Consider the following 26,390-nt stretch of genomic DNA (forward strand, 5'->3'; position numbering starts at 1 on the left):
AATAAAATTGCAACAAAAAAGTTACAAAAGATAAATGAAACAAGAAGCTGGTTTGTTGAAACGATCAATAATCTGATAGACCATTAGCAAGATTAACCATAAAAAAAGAGAATAAAAAATCTAGAGAGAGATCCAAGATGGCTGATCACTAGCAGCTCGGGATTGTAGCTCCCAGTGAAAGCGCAAAGAACGAGAGGACGCCATACCTTCACATGAATTCTTGTTGCTCACACACCAGGAGAGTCCCAGCGGAGGAGCCCCACGGGTCGCCAGCGCGACTCTTGTGACCGGCGAGGCAGTTTTGCCGGTGACTTGGAGCGTCAGTTTTTGGTGCAGAGTCAGAAAAGCACCATCAATCTTAACACCGCTGATTTAGTCGGCGCAGTGGGTTGCTCAGATTTCGGCGCTGAGAATCAATAAGTTGGACGTCCACTCAGAAACCCAATTACAAAGACAGTAAATACAAAGACCACAGATGGATAAATCTACAACAAAGGGAAGAAAACAGCCCAAAAAGGCTGAGAATACCCAAGATCAGAACGCCTCTCCCTCAGCAGGGGATCATAGTTCCTCATCAGCAACGGAATGAGGCTTGATGGAGAGTGAGTGTGTTCCAATTACAGAAGCAGGCTTCAAAATGTGGATAATGAGAAACTTCTGTGAATTAAAACAACTTGTTTTAACCCAATCCAAAGAAACTAAGAACTTTGAAAAAAGATTTGACGAAATGTTAACAAGAATACACAATTTAGAGAGGAATATAAGTGAATTGATGGAGCTGAAAAACACAATACGAGAACTATGTGAAGTATGCACGAGTTTTAACAGCTGAATTGATCAAGCAGAAGAAAGGATATCAGAGGTCGAAGACCAACTCAATGAAATAAAACAAGAAGACAAGATTAGAGAAAAAAGGATAAAAAGGAACGAGCAAAGTCTCCAAGAAATATGGGACTATGTGAAAAGACCTAATCTACGCTTGATAGGTGTACCTGAATGTGATGAAGAGAATGAATCCACGCTGGAAAATACGCTTCAGGACATTATTCAGGAAAATTTTCCCAACCTAGTAAGGCAGGATAATATTCAACTCCAGGTAATACAGAGAACACCACAGAGATATTCCTCAAGAAGAGCAACTCCAAGGCACATAATCCTCAGATTCACCAGGGATGAAATGAAGGAGAAAATACTAAGGGCAGCCAGAGAGAAAGGTCAGGTCACCCACAAAGGGAAGCCTATCAGACTTACAGCAGATCTCTCAGCAGAAACCCTACAAGCCAGAAGAGAGTGGGGACCAATATTCAACATCCTTAAAGAAAAGAACTTTCGACAATAGAGCCCCCGCGCGTAGAGCGAGCGCTTTCAGCCTCCCCGCCCCTCCCGCAACGCTGGACCCCAGGATTCCCTCGGCTCGCTTGCTAGCCATGGCCGACAAGGAAGCAGCCTTCGACGACGCAGTGGAAGAACGAGTGATCAACGAGGAGTACAAAATATGGAAAAAGAACACTCCTTTTCTTTATGACTTGGTGATGACCCATGCCCTGGAGTGGCCCAGCCTAACTGCCCAGTGGCTTCCAGATGTAACCAGACCAGAAGGGAAAGATTTCAGCATTCATCGGCTTGTGCTGGGGACACACACATCGGATGAACAAAACCATCTTATGATAGCCAGTGTGCAGCTCCCTAATGATGATGCTCAGTTTGATGCATCACACTACAACAGTGAGAAAGGAGAATTTGGAGGTTTTGGTTTAGTTAGTGGAAAAATTGAAATAGAAATCAAGATCAACCATGAAGGAGAAGTAAACAGGGCTCGTTATATGCCCCAGAACCCTTGTATCATTGCAACAAAGACTCCTTCCAGTGATGTTCTTGTCTTTGACTATACAAAACATCCTTCTAAACCAGATCCTTCTGGAGAATGCAACCCAGATTTGCGTCTCTGTGGACATCAGAAAGAAGGCTATGGGCTTTCTTGGAACCCAAATCTCAGTGGGCACTTGCTTAGTGCTTCAGATGACCACACCATCTGCCTGTGGGACATCAGTGCCGTTCCAAAGGAAGGAAAAGTGGTGGATGCGAAGACCATCTTTACAGGGCATACAGCAGTAGTAGAAGATGTTTCCTGGCATCTGCTCCATGAGTCTCTCTTTGGGTCAGTGGCTGATGATCAGAAACTTATGATTTGGGATATTCGTTCAAACAATACTTCCAAACCAAGCCACTCAGTTGACGCTCACACTGCTCAAGTGAACTGCCTCTCTTTCAATCCTTATAGTGAGTTCATTCTTGCCACAGGATCAGCTGACAAGACTGTTGCTTTGTGGGATCTGAGAAATCTGAAACTTAAGTTGCATTCCTTTGAATCACATAAGGATGAAATATTCCAGGTTCAGTGGTCACCTCACAATGAGACTATTTTGGCTTCCAGTGGTACTGATCGCAGACTGAATGTCTGGGATTTAAGTAAAATTGGAGAAGAACAATCCCCAGAAGATGCAGAAGATGGGCCACCAGAGTTGTTGTTTATTCATGGTGGTCACACTGCCAAGATGAGCCTTGGGTGATTTGTTCTGTATCAGAAGATAATATCATGCAAGTGTGGCAAATGGTAAGGGTCATTTATTTGGGGGAGCTGAAATGAGAAAGCCATTGAATCAATTTGCATTTATATATTTCATGATTACAGCTACCATCTGTGTTCATTTTACTCCCAGGTGTGATTTTAAGGCTTGTCTATACTTTGTCATTTTTGACTGCCTACTTGTATTTGGTTATCCCACTGGTATTTTAAATTCAGCTAAACAAAACCGATCCTCTCTCCCACTTCTCTTTTCTCCTCTTTCCTCCTCCTGTCTTTATTTTTGTTTTGTTTTGCTTTGATTTTGAGACAGAGTTTAGCTTTTGTTGCCCAGGCTGGAATGCAGTGGCGCTCACTGCAACCTCTGCCTCCTTGGTTCAAGTGATTCTCTTGTCTCAGCCTCCTGAGTAGCTGGGATTACAGGTGCCTGCCACCACACGTGGCTAATTTTGTATTTTTGGTAGAGACGGAGTTTCTCCATGTCGTTCAGGTTGGTTTAGAACTCCTGACCTCAAGTGATGTGCCCACCTTGGCCTCACAAAATGCTAGGACTTCCTTCTTTTTCTTAACATGGCTCCAATATTTTCCCAGCTAACCAGACTGGAAAACTCAAGAATTTTTCATGTCCTTTCACCTTTAGTTCTAGTTCATTCCCAAATTTCATACCATCTGTCTGCAGTGTTTCTCCTATCTTTCCTCATCATCTTACAAGTACAAATTTACATACCCAGAGGAGGTGTGTCATCATAGCATCAAATACTACCATTTCTCCATGAAACCTAGCTAGATTTCAAAAATATTCCTTTATCTCTACCTCAAAGAAGGTAGTCACCCTCTTCAAATTTTCAAAGCACTTCAGTTTAATAAAAATAACTGGTGTCTCATATTAATATTAAAAAATAGTTACATTCTGGAAAAAAAAAGAAAAGAAAAGAAAAGAAAAGAACTTTCAACCCAGAATTTCACATCCAGCCAAACTAAGCTTCACATGTGAAGGAAAAATAAAGTTTTTTGTGAATAAGCAAGCACTCAGAGATTTCATCACCACCAGGCCTGCTTTACAAGAGCTTCTGAAAGAACCACTACACATAGAAAGGAACAAACAGTATCAGCCTTTCTAAAAAAAATACCAAAAAGAGCATCAATATAATGAAGAATTTACATCAACTAATGGGCAAAATAGCCAGCTAATATTAAATGGCAGTATTAAACTCACATATATTATTATTAATTCTAAATTTAAATTGACTAAATCCCTCAATCCAAAGACAGACAGGCAATTTGAATAAAAACTAAAACCCATCAGTATGCTGCGTCCAGACCCATCTCACATTCAAGGATACACAAAGACTCAAAACAAGGGATGGAGAAGGATTTACCAACCAACCAGAGAGCTAAAATAAATAAATAAAAAGCAGAAGTTACAATTAAGCAACAAAGATCAAAAGAAGCAAAGAAGGACATTATATAATGATAAAAGGATCAATGCAACAACAAGAAGAGCTAAAGATCCTAAATATATACGCACCCAATACAGGAATATGCAGACATACAAGACTTATAAAGAGACTTAGACTCCTACATAATAATAGTGGGAGACTTCAACATTAATATTAGACAGATCAATGAGACAGAAAATTAACAACGATATCCAGGACTTGAACTCAGATCTGGAACAAGTAAATGTAATTAACATTTATAGAACTCTCCACTTTAAATATACAAAATATACACTCTTATCAGTACCACATCATATCAACTTAGAAGTTTAAACGAAATGTTGGTTGGCTCCTTGTTTGTTATTCTCTTCCCTCATTTTCTTTTATATCTCCATTATTAAGGACAATTATAGGCATACCCATATTTAGATTGCATTCTAGCCCAGGCAATAAAGCAATACCCCCATCCTCTCTCCCTCTTCCTCCTTCTCTTTCTTCCTCTTCTTTATTCTTTTTCTTATTAAAAAAAAAAAAAAGAAAGAAAGAAAGAAAAGAAAGGACAGGTTTTCAGATCTATTCCTGTCCACAGTTCCCTGAATAACCAGTTTGAAATATATCAAGAAACTGTGTTCTGAGGTGGCACATTCTTGCCTTCCACATTACCTTCCACTTATTCCCCCAGGAGTTTCCTAGTCACTTCCTTACCATGCACTGTCCCTCAGAGTCCAAAGACCCTTAAAAAAAAAAAGAAGAAAAAAAAAGAAAAAAGAAAGAAAATCCAAATAACCACACTAAGAAATGAAACAGGATATATTACTACTGACACCACCGAAACACAAAAATCATTCAACACTGCTGTGAACACCTTTATGCACATAACTAGAAAACCTAGAAAAAAAATGGATAAATTCCTGGAAAAATACAGCCCTCCTAGCTTAAATCAGGAAGAATTAGATACCCTGAACAGACCAATACAAGCAGTGAGATTGAAATGGTAACTTAAAAAATATCAACCAAAAAAAAGTCCAAGACCAGACAGATTCACAGCAAAATTCTACCAGATATTCAGAGAATTAGCACCAATCCTGACACAATTCCACAAGGTAGAGAAAGAAGGACACAAGAAGGAACCGTCCCTAATTCATTCTATGAAGCCAGCATCACCCTAATACCAAAACCAGGAAGGGACACAACCAGAAAGGAAACTAACTACAGACCGATATACTTGCTGGACATAGATGCTAAAATCCTTAACAAAATACTAGCTAACTGAAATCAACAACATATCAAAAAGATAATCCACCATGATCAAGTGGGTTTCATACCGCAGATGCAGGGATGGTTTAACATATGGAAGTCAATAAATGTGACACACCACATAAACAGAATTAAAAATCATACGATCATCTCAGTAGATGCAGAAAAAAGCATTTGGCAAAATCCAGGATCCCCTTATAATTAATACTCTCAGCAAAACTGGCATACAAGGGACATACTCAATGTAATCAAAGCTATCTATGACAAACCCACAGCCACCATAATACTGAATGGGGAAAAGTTGAAAGCATTCCCTCTGAGAATGGGAACAAGACAAGGATGTCCACTCTCACCACTTGTCTTCAACATAGCACTGGAAGTTCTAGCCAGAACAATCAGATGAGAGAGTGAAATAAAAGGCATCCGAAGCAAAACTAAGCAAAAAGAAGTCAAACTGTCACTGTTTGCTGACAATATGATCGTTTCCCTTGGAAACCCTAAAGCCTCCTCCAGAAAGCTCCTAGAACTGATAAAAGAATTCAGCAAAGTTACTAGACACAAGATTAATGTACATAAATAAGTAGCTCTTCTATACACCAACAGCAACCAAGTGGAAAATCAAATCAAAAACTCAACCTTTTACAACAGTAGGGCAAAACAAACAAACAAAAACAAAAACAAAAAACACTTAAGAATATACGTAGCAAAGGAGTCAAAAGACCTCGACAAGGAAAACTACAAAACACTGCTGAAAGAAATCATAGATGACACCAACAAATAGAAACACATCCCATGCTTATGGATGGGTAGGGTCAATATTGTGAAAATGACCATACTGCCAAAAGGAACCTACAAATTCAACACAATCCGCATCTAAATACCACCATCATTCTTCACGGAGTTAGAAAAAACAATTCTAAAATTCATATGGAATTAAAAAAAGAGCCCACATAGCCAAAGCAAAACTAAGCAAAAAGAACGAATCTGGAGGCATCTCACTACCTGATTTCAAATTATACTATAAGGCCATAGTCACCAAAACAGTATGGTGCTGGCATAAAAATAGGCATATAGACCAAAGGAACAGAATAAAACACCCAGAAATAAACTCAAATACTTATAGCCAACTGATCTTTGACAAAGCAAGCAAAAACACAAAGTGAGGAAAGGACACCTTATTTAACAAATAGTGCTTGGATAATTGACAACCCACATGTGGGAGAATGAAACCGGATCCTCATCTCTCACCTTATTAAAAAATCATCTCAAGATGGATTAAAGAATTTAAAATCTGAAACTATAAAAATTCTAGAAGATAACCTCAGAAAAACCCTTTGCCTAGACATTGGCTTAGGCAAAGATTTCAAGTTCAAGAACCCAAAAGCAAATGCAATAAAAGCAAAGATAAATAGCTGGGACATAATTAAACCAAAAAGCTTTTGCACACCGAAAGAAAAGTCAACAGAGTAAACAGACAACCCACAGAATGGGAGAAAATCGTCACAGTATATACATCTGACTAAGGACTAGAATCCAGAATCTACAACAAACTCAAACAAATCAGTAAGAAAAAAACAGTCCCATCAAGAAGTGGGCTAAGAACATGAATAGACAACTCTCAAAAGTAGATATACAAATGACCAACAAACATATGAAAAAATGCTCAGCATCACTAATGATCAGGGAAATGCAAATCAAAACCACAATGAGACACCACCTTAATCCTGCAAGGATGGCCATAATTAAAAAGTCAAGAAACAGTAGATGTTGGCATGGATGCAGTGATACAGGAACACTTCTACACTGCTGGTGGGAATGTAAACTAGCACAGCCACTATGGAAAACAGTGTGGAGATTCCTTAAAGAACTAAAAGTAGAACTACCATTTGATCCAGCAATCCCACTGCTGAGTACCCACCCAGAGGAAAAGAAGTCATTATTTGAAAAAGATACTTGCAGAGGCATGTTTATAGCAGCACAATTTACAATTGCAAAATTTTGGAACCAACCCAAATGCCCATCAATCAATGAGTGGATAAAGAAACTGTGGAATATATATATACAATAGAATACTACACAGCCATAAAAAGGAATGAATTAACAGCATTTGCAGTGATCTGAATGAGACTGGAGATTATTACTCTAAGTGAAGTAACTCAGGAATGGAAAAAAAACATTGTATGTTCTCACTGATATGTGGGAGCTAAGCTATGAGGACACAAAAGCATAAGAATGATACAATGGACTTTGGGAGCTTGAGGGGAAGAGTGGGAGGGGAGCAAGAGATAAAAGACTACAAATATGGTGCAGTGTATACTGCTCAGGTGACGGGTGCCCCAAAATCTCACAAATCACCACCAAATAACTTACTCATGCAACCAAATACCACCAGTACCCCAATAACTTATGAAAAAAAAAATTTGAAAGATAATACAGCAATGGCCAAGTGGGTTCCATACCAGGGATGCCGGGATATACTGGTCAATAAATGTGACATATCCAGTAAACAGAATTAAAAACAAAAATCATATGATTATCTCAATCAATGCAGAAAAAGCATTTGACAAAATCCAGCATCACTTTATGATTAAAACCCTCAGCAAAATTGGCATGGAAAGGACATTCCTCAAGGTAATAAAATGACAAACCCACAGCCAATATTATACTGAACAGGGAAAAGCTGAAAGCATTTCCCCTGAGAACTCAAACCAGCCAAGGATGTCCACTTTCCCCACTTCTATTCAACATAGTTTGAATAGAAGTCCTAGCCAGAGCAATCAGACATAAGAAAGAAATAAAGGACATTCAAATCTGTAAAGAGGAAGTCAAACTGTTGCTGTTCACTGATGATAAGATTGTATACCTCAAAAACCCTAAAGACTCACCAAAAAAACTCCAAGATTGGTTAAAAAAAAATCAGTAAGGTTTCAGGATGCAAAATCAATGTTCACAAATCAGTAACACTACTATATACAACAATGACCAAGCTGAGAAACAAATAAAGAACTCAATCCCTTTTACAACCGCTGAAAGAAAAAATACTTAGGAATATACCTAACCAAGGAGATGAAAGCCTCTACAAGGAAAGCTACAAAACACTGCTGAAAAAAATCACTGATGACACAAACAAATGCAAACATATCCCATGTTCATGGATGGGTAGAATCAATATTGTGAAATTGACCATACTGTCAGAAGCAATCTACAGATTCAATGCAATTCCTATCAAAGTACCATCATCATTCTTCACATAACTGGAAAAAAAAACAATTCTAAAATTCATATGGAACCAAAAAAGACCCCATATAGCCAAAGCAAGACTAAGAAAAAAAAATCTGGGCCGGGCGCGGTGGCTCAAGCCTGTAATCCCAGCACTTTGGGAGGCCAAGGCAGGTGGATCACGAGGTCAAGAGATCGAGACCATCCTGGTCAACATGGTGAAACCCCGTCTCTACTAAAAATACAAAAAATTAGCTGGGCATGGTGGTGCGTGCCTGTAATCCCAGCTACTCAGGAGGCTGAGGCAGGAGAATTGCCTGAACCCAGGAGGTGGAGGTTGCGATGAGCTGAGATTGTGCCATTGCACTCCAGCCTGGGTAACAGGAGCAAAACTCTGTCTCAGAAAAATATAATAATAATAATAATAATAATAATTAAAAAGAAAAAAAATCTGAGGGAATCACATTAACTGACTTCAAACCATCCTACAAGGTTTATACCGTTCCAAAACAGTACAGTACCAATATAAAAATAGGCACATAGACCAATAGAATAGAGAACACCCAGAAATAAAGCCAAATACTTACAGCCAAATGGCCTTCTACAAAGAAAGCAAAAAATGCAAAGTGGGGAAAGGACACCCTAGTCAACAAATGGTTCCGGGATAATTGGCAAGCCACATATAGAAGAATGAAACTGGATCCTCGTCTCTCACCTTATATACAAACGTCAACTCAAGATGGATCAAAGACTTAAATGTAAGACCTGAAACCATAAAAACTTTAGAAGATAACATTGGAAAAACTCTCTAGACATTGGCTTAGGCAAAGAGTTAAAGACCAAGAACCCAAAAGAAAATGCAACAAAAACAAACATAAATATATATGACAATTAAATTAAAACACTTCTGCACAGTGAAAGAAATAGCGAGCAGAGTAACCAGACACACCCACAGAATGGGAGAAAATACTCACAAACTAGGCATCTGACAAAGGACTAATATCTAGAATCTGCAAGGAACTCAAACAAATCAGCAAGAAAAAAAAAGAAATAATCCCATCAAAAAGTGGGCAAAGAACATGAATAGACAGTTTTCTAAGGAAGATATACAAATGACCAACACGCACATGAAAAAATGCTCAACATCGCTAATTATCAGGGAAATCCAAATTAAAAAACCACAATGAGATACCACCTTACTTCTGCAAGACTGGCCATACTTTTCAAAATCAAAAAATAGTAGATGTTGGTGTGGATGTGGTGAAAAGGGAAACACTTTTGCACTGCTGGTGGGAATGTAAACTAGTACAACCATGATGGAAAACAGTATGAAAATTCCTTACAGAACTAAAGGTAAAACTACCATTTGATCCAGCAGTCCCACTACTAAGTATCTACCCAGAGAAAAAGAAGTCATTTTATGAAAAAGCTACTTGCATATTCATGTTTACAGTGGCAGAATTCACAATTGCAAAAACATGGAACCAGTCTAAATGCCCCTCGACCAACAAGTGAATAAAGAAAATGTGGTATATTTACACCATAGAATTCTACTCAGTCATAGAAAGGAAGGAAGTAATGGCATTTGCAGCAATCTGTATGGAGTTGGAGACCATTATTCCAAGTGAAGTAACTCAGGAATGGAAAACCAAACATCAAATGTTCTCACTTATAAGGAAGAGCTAAGCTATGAGGATTCAAAGGCATAAGAATGATATAATGGACTTTGGAGACTCAAGGGAAAGAGCGAGGAGGATGAAGGATAAAAAAAGTATGTACTGGGTACAGGGTACACTGCTCAGGTGATGAGTACATAAAAATCTCAGAAATCACCACTAAAGAACTTATCCATGTAACAAAAAATGACCTGCTTCCCGGAAACTATCGAAATGTTTGTTAAAAATGTAAACATTAGCCAAGGTGTTGGTGCGCACCTCTAGTCCCAGCTACTTAGGAAGCCGTGGCAGGAAAGGGTGCAGTGAGCCATGATCGCACCACTGGACTCTATCCTGCACAACAAAGTGAGACCCTGTCTCACACACACATAAACACACACACACACATACACACACACACACACAAAATTGGTTTTGTCCTGACACCTGGTTATTATACTTTGAGGCAGAAATAATTTTCTTTGTTTAGATTTTTTAATATTATGAAGCATCTCTACCAGCCAGTAACTATACAGGTAAGAGGTCACACCTTTGTTTCATCATCGTAAGCAAAGTAAATATTACTAAAGAAAACATCTGTCCATAAAAGGAATCTGGTGGCAGACGACAGCCTCTCCCAGGGTAACAGATATTCAGGACGTCACTCTATCAACAATTTCAAAAGCAATGGGTGTGAGCAAGTGCTAGGATAAGATGTGTGTTAAAGTTCCCGAGCTGAAGACAAATTTAAAAGATGCCCTCCCAGCTCCTGGCTGTGGCCCATCCTGCCTCTAACAGGGTGCACAACTCCATTATCCTTTTAACTGATGGCACTGCCTCTTGGCCATTACCACCTCCCACCAGATCTCATTCACTCTATTTTACCAGGGAAAGATCTATTCCAGTTAACGTCTTATCCTTCAAAGTGATTTTCTCTGACTGTATAGAAAGGGAGAGCTATTTGGTCAAGAGGCTGCCCACTGGATTCTGCGTCCTTCTGCACTGCGAATGAGTATCCATGGCCCTGCTTTAAAGCCCAAATACAAACATCTCTTCCATGAATCCTTTCCTGATTGCCAGTGGCCTCAACAGCAGGGAATAAGCTGCCAGGCATCTTAGAGGTCTAGACCCACGGTCCTCAATCCCGACTTCCCCAGGCCTCCTGAGAAGCTTTTAATAGGTGCATCAGCCGGCACTCCTCCCCTGGATTCTTAACAGTAGGTCTGAGATGGCGCCTTAGAGCTTGTGTTCATTTCATATTGTGCACAGGGGTGATGGGCAACACACAGAGTGCAGAACCATTCCACGAGGCCAGCCTCGTAGCTTACAGAAGAGGACGCTGCTGCGACAGCACAATATCACAAAGAAAGTCACGCGCTCCTCAGCAGGAAGCCCCCTTCTCCAGGACAGGGACTTTGTCTCCTCAGCTCTATCGCCAGCACCTAGAACTATGTGTACCTGACAGATCTGTCATCAGATGAGCACACGGCAGATTTGTTGAATGAATGAATGAATGAAGGAGTGAACTATGTGACACTCAAACTTAGCCACCAAACTTAAACTAGAAAACCTGGATCGTGGTCTCTGATGTACCGTTGGAGCCTTCTTCCTTTGCTGGAGGGTGATCCGTTTCTCCCGGATCCGTGGCTGTTTCTCCTGTGTGTTCTCACTGGTTGCCTGGCTTGGTAACACTCTTCCGGAGCCACAGCCTCTGCTCGGGGTCCGCGCCTCTTCCCAGGCCCGGCCTTCGCTTTGCATCCCAGGAGGTCACGGTTGGTTGCAATCCTCCTGGTGACCCAGGAACCAGACGCTCCTGAAGCACACAGCTTAGGGAGTTCCCGGGACCAGAGACATCTCCAAGGGAAGATCAAGGGCGTGGAGGAAGTACGGGCCCGACGACAGAGGCCCGGCACGCTGGCCCGGACCGGGAAAGGCGGTCAAGGTTGGAAAGGGACTGGCTGCTGCCGGGCGGGGCGAAGAGGAGCAGGGCGGGGCGGGGCGGGGCGCAGCGGGGCGGGCCTGGAGCTGCACCTGCTCCTGGGCGGCCGCACTTGGCACGCAGCGCGGGCTGCAGACGGCTGAGAGGCGCTGGGCACAGGTCAGTCGTCCGCACCCGTAAGGGGCTGGAACCTGGAGGAGGGCTCGAAGGGATGAGGGGCCCGCCAAGGAGCTGGGCTGTGATGGAGAGGGGGCTCCGGCTCGCAGGGTGACCTGCGGCGGAGGGGACGCGGACAGGGAGGAGCTCTGGGACAGGGTGGAGGCTTCTCTAGAGGAGGGCGGGTCGGGGGAGGAGGGCCCTGGTGCCTCGGAAGCCCACCTGGGGCCCTCTCCGGGCTGCAGAACGGGTGCGCCCACTACTCCCACCGCCCGCGAGCGCCTCCGGCTGGCTGGCAGCGGCCCTGGAATGAATACTGCTCAGTCCCCCGGGTCAGGTCCGCCACCGGGTGAAGGGACGGTGTGAAGCCCCGGGCCTCCGTCTGGCCCGTGGGTCCCGGGACTCGCGCCGGCGGCGATGGCTCCACCCGGCCCCTGGGCTGTGTCCAGCCGCAGCTCACATAGCTCTGGGCACTGGTACCCCGACTGCCTCTCCTCCTTAGCTGCGAGCCACAAAAACTCGAGCCAGATCCTTTCCTGAGGCCAGGAAGCCTGGAATCTAATAACACTGAGCGGTGGATAAAGTCCCCTGAGCCAGCGCTTAGCTTCCGCTAATAAGAGTAATGGATGGAAGCGGATGTCAGGCGCCGTGGGGGAGAAATTTGCGGGGATGGCCCTGTCTAGGACCAGAGAAACAACCTCTGAAGTTTTGATCCAGCCCTAGACGGAAGAAAGATGTGAGTTTCAGCCAGGGAAACCTAGCATTTTAAGAAATAGGAACCCTTTCAAAATTTGAGGACAGGTAGCTCTCCTAAAAGTTGCAGAAATGGCCACCTCCTTTCACGTTCTCTTCGACGGTATTCTGCGATGTCTGCCGTTTTCCTCTTCGTCCCAGCAACTTTTTGTCTCCTAGGGTTGAATAGCTTCTTTCCAAACAGACCTGCCTACAGCATTTTTCCTGCAATTTTACACTCATTTTAATGGGAAGGATGGCTTACTGTTCATGAGAAATGTGTACTGTTTTTAACCAGGCATGCAGTATCTTCAGTACAACCTGAGTACTGCGCAGTGGGGAATTATGAAAAGAATCGGGACACATGGTGAGGTAGGGGCCCAGTGGCTTCAGACTTAGCTCTTCGTGACTGCGAGCTTCTTGGTTGAATAAGGATATTGGCACCCTCTGTTTCTGGGGTTTCTGGGAAAAGATACGAAGCTGATACGAAGGTATTATTGAATGTGGCCCACTGATTTTACGGCAGAGGTGCTTGAGATAAGCAGAAGGCGAGGCATGACCTCTGGCTGTGCATTATTTGTTCTGATATTACAGGAGCAAGCATTCCATTTCCTTCCTTTTAAAGAGCTTTGATTTCCTCTCCAATCTTCATGAAGATGGAAACAGTATCCCCACTTACTTATCCTGGGACCACACCTGTTCCCATTTACACTTCTGTGAGTTCCTCACTTACCCTTCTGGTCGATGGTTTGATCGCGTAAGCGAAGCTATTAAAACTCACATTTGGCACCAGTTATTTCTGTTTCTTATCTCCCCCTACGTTCAGTTAGACATTGGCTGCCATACTTAACTGTTCAAAGTACAGATGTTACCTGTGTTGGGTGTAATCAAAAGATTATCTCTTTGCCTCAAATGTAAAATGGTGAGGACATGTGAGGACACATAGAGTCACTCCCCTAGCCAAAGTCCTTGCTATTGCTAAACTTTTATTGTAAGAGAAGTGAAGTCACTAGCTAGTCATCAGATAATGGGTACTTGTAGACACATTCCATATTTGTTTCTATAGACAGGTCATAAGACAAACACTAGACTATTCCCAATATGAGACCATAACTGAATGTGAACAATTAGAGGCCACAGATGAGTGCTGGCTGTCCCCCTCACATTTTCTTTGAACTCTTAAGCTTCTGCCTTTTTAACCAGCCAGCCCTCTCCCCGAAACCTTCACTGAAGCTAGAAACAAACACAAAGAGACTGAATTTTAGCGAATTCTGTCTTTCTTTTCTGTTCTCTTGTGTAAAAGTTAAATGGTCACTAGCTACACTACTGGAGGAAAAAGGAACGTCATAAGGTCCATCAGCCTCCTGTATGTGATGTAGAGTTCAGCTGAAGATAGCAAGGCACACACCCGCATTGTTCTCCTCACCGAGACTTAGATATCATAAACCATCACCTTGCTGGTTGTTGAAATCATAATGGGGCTTTACAGAGCACAAGGCGATGTTTGTAACCAGCACTGTGAGTTAAGATTAGAATCGTATTTTTTAAATGAGGAGATAGAAACAGAGATATTGTGTGTGTGACCCAGTAATTAAATGGCAGAGCCAGAACTCAAACCAGCATTCCTTCCAGAATATCACAGCTGCCTCCGGGGTGGTTTTTCTGAATTTTGTGATGGAAGATTGTGATTTGTTTTTCCCGAACACTTATTTTCTGACTTAAACTGTTAGAATCTAAATTTAGAAACTATCTCATTTGGTATATTTCATGCCCATCTTTGTTCCATGTAATTACAAAACTATCTTAGAACTGGGTATAACCCTAAAGATTGTCAAGTCCAATCTTATGGTTTTTCAAAGAAGAAAACTGGATTCAGGAAAAATAAAAGCAAGTACCTCAGGTTGCTTCCCTAACTCTACTTCATTGGAGAATTACTAAATTCTCTAAATCCAATGTTCAGATTAGTGCTCCTTCTGGCATGTGGTCTGTCCCTTGAGAATCTGTGCCTTTATTTTATTTTCATTAGCCTTTTGCCTCACTCCTCTTGAGGGTATTACTTTATTTTTTAATTTTCTACTTTGGTCAACACAAATCAATGTATAGTCTTAGAAGTTGTTCGTTGTAGATTTTACTGAGTTTGTACTGAGTATATAACCCTAGCGGCAATTACTTTCAATGCTTTGGGTTGCGTTTTCTGATATTACCATATCCTGAATAGCATGCAAATACTGGCCATTTCTTCTTCTCTTTTTCAGTTCTGGATGACATCTATTGATATCCTACCTAGAGGGATGAGGGTTTAGCTCCTTTACACTCCAACCCTCTTATCTTATCTTCACATCCCTTTCTTGTAAGTTCCCAATATGGTTATATCCTAAATTTTTGATAAGTCAATGTTTGGTGTTTACATTATTATGACCATGGATATCTTATTCCCAACTAAGGCAGGTGATACACCATGATCTTTACATTTCCCTTCTTAACCAGTCTTTCCCCTACAAAGTCCTGGAGTTAGGAATTGCTACGTTTTCTTTAGTTTATTTACTTGTTTGAGAACTCACCAGCAAGGAGTCATTTCCTGAAGCCGAGGAAACTCATGGAACCCCTCTGAGTGCCGCTAATTGCATTGTAAGCTGTTGAGTGGGGAGGAAAATCCAGGCTGCCATCAAGAAGCATTTGTAGTAAATTTTCTAAGCACATCTGGAAAGAAAGAGTCTAGAACATTCACGGCCCCTGTCTGTTGTGATTTCTTTTCTCATTCTAAATACATACCCACTTTTTTTTTTTCTATCCAGGCCATCTCTTGTGGAATACATATACACTTTCATACCCAATTATGTACAGTTTTTGTAATTTTATGCCTTTTTCTTAAAGAAGGCTCCCAAAAGTGTGTAAGATTCAGGCCCCATGAGACACAGTTGCTTTTTGAGCTTGTACCCATTTAAGATGTCACCTTTCTTCCTTCACACTTGATTGCCGGTTTGGCTGGGTATGGGATATTAATCGGAAATCATTTCCTGTCCGAATTTTGAAAACATTGCTCTATTTTCTTCTACTTTCTTACAGTGCTGTTGAGAAGCTGATGCCATTCTAATTCCTGACCCCTTGTATTTCGTTTTAATCTCTGGTCATTTGTAGGGTTTGCTTTTCTTTATTGCTCATGTTCTGATATTTCATGATGTTGTTATTTAATGTTGGGGAGGAGCTTTTTGGCGGGGGATATGGGGAACTATCAGTCACTGTCCTAGGTATTTTATAGACCTTTTCAATCCAAAAATTACATTCTTCAGTTCTGAGTGATTTTCTTCTGTTATATAATTTTCTCGTTCTTTCTTTCTGAAACTTAAATTACTTAGACTGAATCTGAAAATGGAATCTCTTGGATCTGTCCTGTAATTTTATCTTTTTTATTTTTAAAATGTCCCATGATTTTTAGTTCTAATAAATCTTCCAACGCTGCTATTAAATGTTTACATTCCTACCATTTTATTTTTAATTATCAGGAGCTTTTATGGGCAAGAGGTGTGGTCTTCTAAATGGTTTTTACAGTATCCTGTTCTCATTTCATGAGTGAAGTATCTTATTCTACTGAGAATATTAACTCCGTGCTTTTTCTACATTTTAAAAGTTTTCGTCTGGGCACAGTGGCTCACACCTGTAATTTCAGCACTTTGGGAGGCTGAGACAGACACATTGCCTGAGGTCAGGAGTTCAAGACCAGCCTGGCCAACATACTGAAACCCCGTCTCTACTAAAAATAAAAAAAATTCATCAGGCATGGTGGCACGCACCTGTAATCCCAGCTACTCAGGAGGCTGAGACAGGAGAATCGCTTGAACCCAGTAGGCAGAGGTTGCAGTGAGCCAAGATCACGCCATTGCACTCCAGCCTAGGTGACAGAGTGAGACTCCATCTTAAAAAAAAAAAAAAAAAAAAAAAAAAATATTTTCTTCAGCTGCCTACAATGTCTGTGTCTATTTTCAAAGTGGCTTTCAAAGTTGCTTTTGGCCTGCCTTTCATGTTGGAAGCTTCATTCATGGGTACACGTTTAGGAATGGTGTGCGTCGTCTGTGAGTGCCGCTTGTAGGTTGGTGGGCTTCATTGTAGGGTGGTTAGGCAGAGAAGGCCTTTTTGATGGCTTATCATCTGTCTCTAGTGCTTTCTAGTACGTATAATGAGTTTATCTGTAGAAAGATCCCACTTCTAGCCATTTATTCCTGTTTGAGAAAAGTCCAATAATAACTTAGATGTATTTATTATGTAATCTGTTTAATAACAGATGTTCTTGTTATAAGGTAGCTAAGTGGAAGTCTAGGATTCAAACTGGGAAATGTGTCCTTGATTCTGCCTCACTTTGAAGTTGCTGATATTCGGCATGGTTTTTTTTTCTATTGAAAAATAAAAATAAAAAGTACTGAGATATTAGAGAATGAAAACTCTTAGAATACATGTGCAACTAATTACTTTTGGATAACCATTTGCAAAATATTCATTACCCACCTACGAAGAAACAGTCACTAATCCAGAATAAATTAGGGCCTCTGGAGATGCTCCCTGCCATGCCGGTGTTTTTCTTTACAGGTTGTGTAGGCAGAAGGCTTAGTTAAGATGGAAAAGTATAATTAACAGTGTTTTTCTTTAATGGGCTATATTGGTAAACATGTTTCTAATACCTCTAGAGAATGTTTTGGTTATAGAATTTGGGACCAATTTTCTGCCCTCGAAGGTCACCCTTCAAATCCATGCAATTTTTCCCTTGTGCAGCCTGACAGTGATCATCAAAACTTGGAGTAGATTCATCTTTTTTTTTTTTTTTTTTTCGGGAAAGATTTAGAGCACATGAAGGGAACAGATAATATATATGATAGGAATAGTTCCTGTTTTAGCTTCCTAAGACTTCTCACTTGGAAAGCCTGCCCATTCAACCTTGGATTTTTTCCTTCTTAGGCACCTTTAAAAATGACTGCAGACTTCCTGATAGCACGGGCCCAGGCTTGTCACCTCTTCTCCTCTATCACCCAGAGCACTGCCTTATGCATAGTAGGCACTTGATGAATGTTAGTGGACTTAAATTGACCCTATTATCTGTTTTAAACTAGACCTTCCTACCTGTCCTCTTGCTATTTCCTCTGTTTCTCTTAACATCTTTTTATGTCACCACCTCTTGGATGATGCTACCTCATTCTCAAATCTGATGGTATGGAACAGCTATGAGCAAACAAAGTTGGAAGATCTCTAACTGCTAGGACTCTAAGTAGAATTTCTAGGATTGAAAACTCCCCATATCACCTGACTAAATATCTAATTATTTCATAGATTATCACCAGCCACCCTGCATAGGGTCCCTCTTGAGCCACAGTTCAATTTGGATTATTTTTTCCTCATGTTTCATCCTTTGACTGTAGTGCTCTTCCCATCCTTCCAATGTCTTTGATCAGCCTCCACTTTGATCCAGACCTTCTCTTTGATCTGTTCTAATGGTCATTTTTCTGCCTTCTTCCCTACATTGATCTACCATCTGGCATATTTTATAGATTATACAAAGCACAGTGTTGTGCTAATTTCAAAATACCTTTTCAAACCTAACTCAGACCCACGATGAAAATCTCTCTCCTCTGGCCATTACTGAGATAACTCCTGCTTTGGTCTCCCTGGGGCTGTTTATTTCTCTATAGGAGGCTCTAGAACAGTAACTAAACTACAGTGCAAAACAGTGATCTGTAGATTCGTGTTTCTCAGTCATCTGCACTAACAATAGAACCTAAACTCCCAAGGACCTGGAGACTTGGCTGGGAACAGCCTAGTGTAAGCTGCAGTCTCCCTTAATACTAAAAAACATATGCCACCCCAAAATATGTCTACATCTGTTTTAAAATGAAAATCATTTTTCCAGAATCTGTAGGTGAAATTGATACTCTAGGATTATGAGCCATGTTTGTCCTGTGATTTCAGATATCATTTGTGGGGAGAGGATTCACACATACACAGTCTGTGAGACACAGTACTAGAAATCAAAGGACTTATCTAGCTCTAAGAATTATATGAAAGCAGTGATGGTACCAGCAACTTTACCAATGACTAGATTTAGGAGATGATGTCCTCATGATTCAAGATTAAGGCTAAGCTGCACCCTTTCAGTTCAGTTCAAGACCTATTATTATATATCAAGCTTGTGCTAAAGCTTGATATATAATAGGAGATGATAAGGTGCCTGCTCTTGAAGGTTCTGTAGACTAATGGGCAAGACATATGTCACTATAATTTTAATATGACATGGTATGTGATAAAAATCAACGTATGAATAAGGTCCTTTGAAAACACAGAGGTGGGGCACTTAGCCCAGCCTGGAGATTCAGAGGCTTCCTGGAAGAGATAAGGCCTAAATATGGAAAACAGATTCAAGGTGAGCCAAATAAGAGGAGTGAAAAGGACATGCAATGCAGAGGGGACAACATGAGCAAAGGGGACACTGTCAGGTTCATGGCGGGGAGAAATGGGAGGTGACACTGGAGAGGAGCCACATCCAGGTACACCCAATACAACAGGGTGTGGACCCCTCCACAGGGTGCTGGTTACCCAATGGAATATTTTTCATTCTCTAGTAGCATAGTCAGATTTACACAGAAGGTAGATGACTCTGGCTGCAGGATGGAAGAAGCATTCATGGACAGCAGGACTAGAGGCCTCCCAGTCGTTTAGGAAAAAGACAATGAGAGCCCAAATGAGATCATCGCTGCAGGCACAGAAGGGAAAAAGAAAATCCCAGAATAAAAAAAAAAAAAAAAAAAAAAAGAAAAGAAAAGAAAATCCCAGAATACTAGGGGAAGCAAACGTAGCAGAATTTTGGCGTCTTTGTGGGGAATGGTGAGGGGAGAGGAGAGTCCAGAATAACTCCCAGGATTCTGGCTTTCTGGGTGACTGGACGTTAAGCTATTACCCACGTTTGGGATATGAGAAGAGAAGCCTATTTGGTGGGGAAAGAAGACGGTGAATTCAGTCTTAGACTTACTGACTTGAGGTGTCTAAGAAACATCTATATGTTTACGTGTGTGTCTGTCTATTCAGCAGGTTGTTGGATCTATGAGTCTGAGACTTAGAGACAAGGTCAGGGCTGGAGATGAAGGTATGGGAGTCATCAGTGTGCAAGTGGTGATTAACCCACGGGTGTGCATGAGAGTTCTTGCAAGGGGAAGAGGAAATATAAGTAAGGGCTTGCGCAAGGAGGACTGTCGAGTGAAGTGGAAGTCCCAGCCTCCGCCTATTCACTAATGCCAGTGCTGAACAAGCTCACTGGCAGTGGATGCTGAGGGAAGGAGAGAAGGAGTCTATCTGTAGGCTTGAGCATTTTTCTAAGAGTTGGAGAAGGCAGAGAGCCAAAGCCTTGGAGAAATGTTCCTTAGTGGCCTGCCATCTTGGAAATTTGACTCCATGACTTTGAAGAGATCTTTCCATTGTTAGTTTCCTTGACCACCCAAAAACAGAATTCTGAACTAAATGTACTCTTTCACATGGGTGAATTAAGGATAGTGTTAATTATTGAAATACATGTAAGGTTTTGTTTTTTTTTTTTTTAAGTTGTTTGAAAACTAAGCCAAGCTTTGAAGTCCAGAAATGCTCTTTCACTCTAATGCATGCTGACATGGCAACTGGTAACTGTTTCCTTGTAGGTCATATCCATAGCCTTAGTTTCATTCTCCCTTATTCATGATTGAAACTTGCCCAAACTTCTGCATTTTTGTTTTTGTGATGTATTAACGAGGAGCAAAGACATAAAGGGATTCCAGAATTAGGAAGAGCCATGGAGAGTCCCTCTTCCAAACTACCTATTTAACAAATGAAGAACTTATGACCCTGAGAGGTTATGTGTCTTGCTCAAGGTCACAGAGTGAATTCATAGCAGAATTCAGGCTAGAACCCAGGTATTCTGACTCGGTGGCCAGTGTTCTTGTTAGATGTTGAGAAAATAGAATTTAGTCCAGATTTGTTTTTCAATCTTGAATTCAAGATCCAGCAAAATTGCCTAAGTTTCCTGACAGTTTGGAGAAAGGCCCAGATCAAATGCCACCTCCCCTGTGAGGCCTGGCCAGTTTCTCAGGCGAGGGTTACCCACTTTGTATTCCATGTGCTAGGATGTCCCAGAACAATCATTCTTTCACAAGTATTGTCACGTGACGCTTAACAGTGGGGACATGTTCTGAGAAACGTATCGTTAGATGATTTTGTTGTGCGGACATCCTCGAGTGTACTTGCACAAACCCGATGTCATAGCCAACCACATACCCAAGCTATGTGGTGTATAATGTCAGTGCTGAGCAAACACGCTCTTAGCAGATAGTGAAAGAAGGAGTCTGCAGGCATGAGCACTTTTTCCAAGAATTCACTCCAAACCTGTACAGCACGTTACAGCACCACACACTGCAGGCAGTTATAGCACAGTGGTAAGTGTGTGTATATCTAAACATGGAAAACATGCATTAAAAATACAGTATTATGGCGAGGCACAGTGGCTCACACCTGTAATCCCAGCACTTTGGGAGGCTAAGGCCTTAGGGCAGATCACTTGACCTCAGGAGTTCAAGACCAGCCTGGGTAATATCAACACCCTGTCTCTACTAAAAATACAAAAATAATTAGCCAGGTATGGTTGTGCACACCTGTGGCCCCCGCTATTCAGGAAGCTGAGGCAGGAGGATCACTTGAACCATGAGGGCAGAGGGTGCAGTGAGCTAAGATGATCCACTGCACTCCAGCCTGGGTGACAGAATGAGACCTTGTCTCAGAAAAAAAAAAAAGGTATTATAATCTTATGGGGCCACTCTCATACATGGCGTTCATCATTGACCAAAACATCACTATGCAGCACCTAACTGTATACAGCTTTCTACTAGATTATAAACTCCTTGCAGATAAAACCATTCATTTTATCATTATTCATTATATTATTTCCTTAGCACTCAGAAGAATCCTGTATTTAAATGGCTTATACGGAAAATTTTAGAAAGAGAGGGACAGCAGGGCTGAGACTATCTGCTGCTTAGGAACCAAACCAAGCTGGGAAGTAACAGAGTTCTTTTCCATAGTAATTTCGTATAGAATTATCATGTTTTGTGATAATTTTATATCGTGGTGGAATCGTGCCAGAACAAGCTTCAGACTGTTTCTGGCCTTACTCATTCTGACCTTGCTGTTCCAAAGAACCTCTCATACAGGAAATAATGATGGCAGTAACTGTCAAATTCTAAAGACGGGGAGGGATTCCAGACCTCTTTAGGTCCCTGAGGCCACTGTAGAGCAGGGACGTGACTTAAGTGAAGTTCAGGACTACAGCCATAGTCCCACCCACCTGTGAGCAATGGAATACTTTCAACACTGAACCCTCTTCTTCCCCTGCATTCTATTACTAAGCAGTTCATAGAACACGAAGAGGTATTAACCTTGTTATTTGCAGGGTTACAAAAAGCTGAGTCAGATAGGTTTGGCTGTATTCCAAACCAAACCCAGACCAGAAGCCATCTGAGAGTTCCTGCTGGCAAAGACTGGTTCAGAATGCATAAAAACAATGAAAATAATATGCCAAGATCACCCTATAACCTGCTTCCTTACTGACCAAACACACATCTCATTCTCATTAAAAAGTTATACTCAGCCACTGCCCTCTCTAGGATTACGTGATGTTAAGCAGTAATTTTGCCTACTCAAAAGCAAAAAACAGCAGCTTTAGTTCATAAGTGTATTCTCCTAGGAGAGCAGCCCAAGCCTCTCCCCCATTATTGCGGGAATAGTGTACGAGCACCAGACTAGAGAGGAAGCTAACACTTATTAAACACGTATTCTAGGCAGCTGCGAGACATTTTCAGAGAAGCCTCACAGGATCCCTCCAAGGTGGTGTTAATGTCCCGGTTTTAGAAGGAGGAGGAGTACTGAGATTCAGAGACGTTGGAGGACTTGTACAAGGTCTTACCAGTAGAAGGGGCAAAACCAGGATTGAACTTAGGTCTGACACTACGTAGTTCATATTCTATTATGTGACTGTATTCCTCCTCAGGGTAAAATTTAGGAGTTCAGTTTCCTTTAGGAAAATGTAGGAAATAGAATTACTCAAACTAATACAAAGTTGACTTAAGTCTTTTCTAACTCAGCCTTCCTCGGGCCCATGTGTGAGTTGGTTTCTGTGCTTTCCCTGAGACTCTTGGGCACACAGGACCATAATGTCTGTTTGATTTGACTTTTTTTTTAATGAACATATGCTGTATTTCTTTTTGTTTGTTTGTTTTACTTTAAGTTCTGGGGTTCATGTGCAGATCTTGCAGGATTGTTACATAGGTATACACATGCTATGGTGGTTTGCTGCCTCCATCCCCCCGTCACCTACATTAGGTATCTCTCCTAATGTTATCCCTCCCCAATCTCCCTACCCCCTGCTGTCCCTCCCGTAGGTCCCCCCTACCCCCCAACAGACCCCAGTGTGTGATGTCCTCCTCCCTGTGCCCATGTGTTCTCATTTTTCAACACCCACCTATGAGTGAGAATATGCGGTGTTTGGTTTTCTGTTCTTGTGTCAGTTTGCTGAGAACGATGGTTTCTAGATTCACCCATGTCCCTGCAAAGGACATGAACTCATCCTTTTTTGTGGCTGCATAGTATTCCATGGTGTATATGTGCCATGATTTCACTTTTAATTATATTCTTTTCATCAGTCCCAATCTAACAAAATTTTAAGATTTAATGCATTCCATTCATGCAAGAGAATTACATGTGATTTTGTTTGGCAAAGAAGGTGGAAATGGTATAGGGTAAAGAGAGTAAGTGACATTATCTAGTTCACTCCCACCATATGATGATTGGCTGCAGCTGCCTCTCAGCCTTTGCATATGCTATTTGCTCTGCCTAGAACTCCACCCACACTACCTGACTAATGCCTGTGTGTTTTTCCAGGAAGCTTTAATGACACTAACCTGCATAATCTTTTTCCTGTTTCCTCCAGGCCGAATAGGAATCCTCCCTTTATTTTCATTGTTATGGGTGTTCTCTGTATACTGTAGTAAAGTGTTTTTAATACGTATCATAATAGTTTAATTAATTAATCTTCTGATCCACAGTTGAGCTGGTTATAGGCAAGGTCCTTCTGTAAATAAAGAATTGATGAAATCTACTTTTAAGAGTAGAAGGATAGACAAGAGACCAAGATAATTCAATAGGGGAAAAGAATAGTTTTATTAACAAGTGGCTGGAACACTTGGATATTCACATGTGAAAAAATAAAGCTGGAGCCCTACCTCCACAATATACAAAAGGAAATTCAATATAGATCAGAGATCAGGTTCGGTGGCTCACACCCATAATCCTAGCACTTTGGGAGGCCAAAGTTAGTGGATCACCTGAGGTCAGGAGTTCAAGACCAGCCTGGCCAGTATGGTGAAACCCTGTCTCTACCAAAAATACAAAATCTTCACCGGTGGTGGTGGCAGGTGCCTGTAATCCCAGCTACTCAGGAGGCTGAGGCAGGAGAATTGCTTGAACTGGGAGACAGAGGTTGCAGTGAGTCAATATCATGCCATTGCACTCCAGCCTGGGCAATAAGAGCAAAACTCCATCACAAAAAAAAAAAAAAAGGAACTTTTTAGACACAGACACACATGAGAGAAGACCATCTGAATGAAGACACAGGGCGAAGGTGGGCATCTACAGCCCAGGAGAGAGGCGTCAGAAGAAACCCACCTGCCAACGCATTGGTCTTGGACTAATAGCTTCCAGAACTGTTAGAATATAAGTGGCTATTGTTTAAGCTCCCCAGTCTGTGGGACTTTGTCTTAGCAACCCTGGCAACCGTACAGATTTCACAGGGTGCTGCTGAGCAGGCGCAGCTTTGGAACAGGGTAAGGACTGGAAGAGTTTGGAGGTGCATGTTGGAAAAGGCCTAAATTGCCTTAAAGAGACTGTTGATAGAAATGTGGACATTGGAGGTGATTCCGGTGAGGACTGAGAAAGAAAAGAAGAGAGCTGTAGAGAAAGTGTCAATCATCTTCAAGAACACATACATCAGGAACAGCATCCTGGTTGAAATATGAATGATAAAGGTACTTCTGGTGAGATCCTGGACAGAAATGAGGAACATGGTATTAGAAACTAGAAGAAAACTGGACCTTGTTATAAAGCGGCAAATAAATTTGTTGAATTGGATGCTCATGTTTCATGGAAAGCAGAACTTATAAATGATGAACTTGGCTATTTAGCTGAGATTTCTAAGCAAAGTACTGAAGGTAGCCTGGTTTCTTCTTGTTGCTCGTGGTAAAATATGGGAGAAGAGAGATAAACTAAAAAAGCACTTTTTAAGAAAACAAAAGGAACCAAAACTTGAAGATTTGGAAAATTCTCAGCCTATCCAGTTTACAAAAAATGAGAAAGCACTTTCTGGAGAAAAGACCAAGGGTGTGGCTGGACCCCCATCTGAAAAGATGACCAGTGTGATGCGTGGATACAGTCATGCATGGATACAGCTCAGCGAGGCAGAACAGAGATACGACTACCCAGGTACGTCTGTGGAGAGCCCTCTTGTCAAATGGCCTCGCCCCCTGTGGATTGCATAGGAGGCCAACAAGGTTTTTGAGAATTTATGCCAGCAGACATTGCCAGTTTGGACCAAAGGAGACAGAAATGGGAAGAAATGAAGGAAGATTGTCAGACTCTGGAATGCTGCAGGACCAGCCAATGCAGCAATATGGCTGTGATCATGAGTTATCCTTAAAGGAAAGAGAATAATGACTATGAGGGCAGTTCAGAGATCTGCCAGGCTGTTACTGCCACCTTGGCCCCAGGGCACACAGATTCAGGGTCCAGGACTGGTACCATTTCCTTGGTTTCAGCAGACCAGGATGCCCCAGCCCAGGACCAAGGGGCTGGGCCACCACTTAGGGTAAAGGGTCAGGACAGTGGCCCTGGAAGGCATGGCCATCCTGTGGACCCAGACAACAGAGCATTGAGCCAAAGAGGATTATCCTCAAGCCTTAAAATTGAACAGAATTGGGCCTGGTGCAGTGGCTCATGCCTGTAATCCCAGCACTTTGGGATGCCGAGGCGGGCGGGTCACCTGAGATCAGGAGTTGGGGACCAGCCTGGGCAACATGGCAAAACCCTGTCACTACTAAAAATACAAAAAGTAACCAGGCATGGTGGTGCATGCCTGTAATACCAACTACTTGTGAGGCTGAGGCAGGAGAATCACTTGAATCCAGGGGGCAGAGATTGCAATGAGCCAAGATCGCGCCGTTGCACTCCAGCCTGGGCAACAAGAGTGAAACTCTGAAAATAAATAAATAAATAAAAATGGAATGGAATTTGCCCTACCATGTTTCAGGATAGGAGATCCGTGACCCCTTTCCTCTTTCCCTTTTAAAATGGAAATGTCGATG

The 26,390-nt window shown here is 41.7% G+C and overlaps 1 protein-coding gene and 1 pseudogene across 1 annotated transcript in view; both read left to right on the top strand.

Moving 5' to 3' along the window:
- The first annotated feature begins 1,338 nt into the window (after positions 1-1,338).
- Positions 1,339-2,570, top strand: LOC101038506 (histone-binding protein RBBP4 pseudogene; annotated as a pseudogene).
- A 9,614-nt stretch (positions 2,571-12,184) lies between these two features.
- Positions 12,185-26,390, top strand: part of TMEM45B (transmembrane protein 45B) — a 38,827-nt gene continuing 24,621 nt past the window's right edge. The window contains exon 1 of the mRNA XM_003923510.3: positions 12,185-12,252. The gene's annotated coding sequence lies outside the window, so the exon portion shown is untranslated. The remainder of the gene's footprint in view (positions 12,253-26,390) is intronic.

The sequence above is a fragment of the Saimiri boliviensis genome, chromosome 6, assembly GCF_048565385.1.
Source record: "Saimiri boliviensis isolate mSaiBol1 chromosome 6, mSaiBol1.pri, whole genome shotgun sequence".
Lineage (NCBI taxonomy): Eukaryota > Metazoa > Chordata > Mammalia > Primates > Cebidae > Saimiri > Saimiri boliviensis.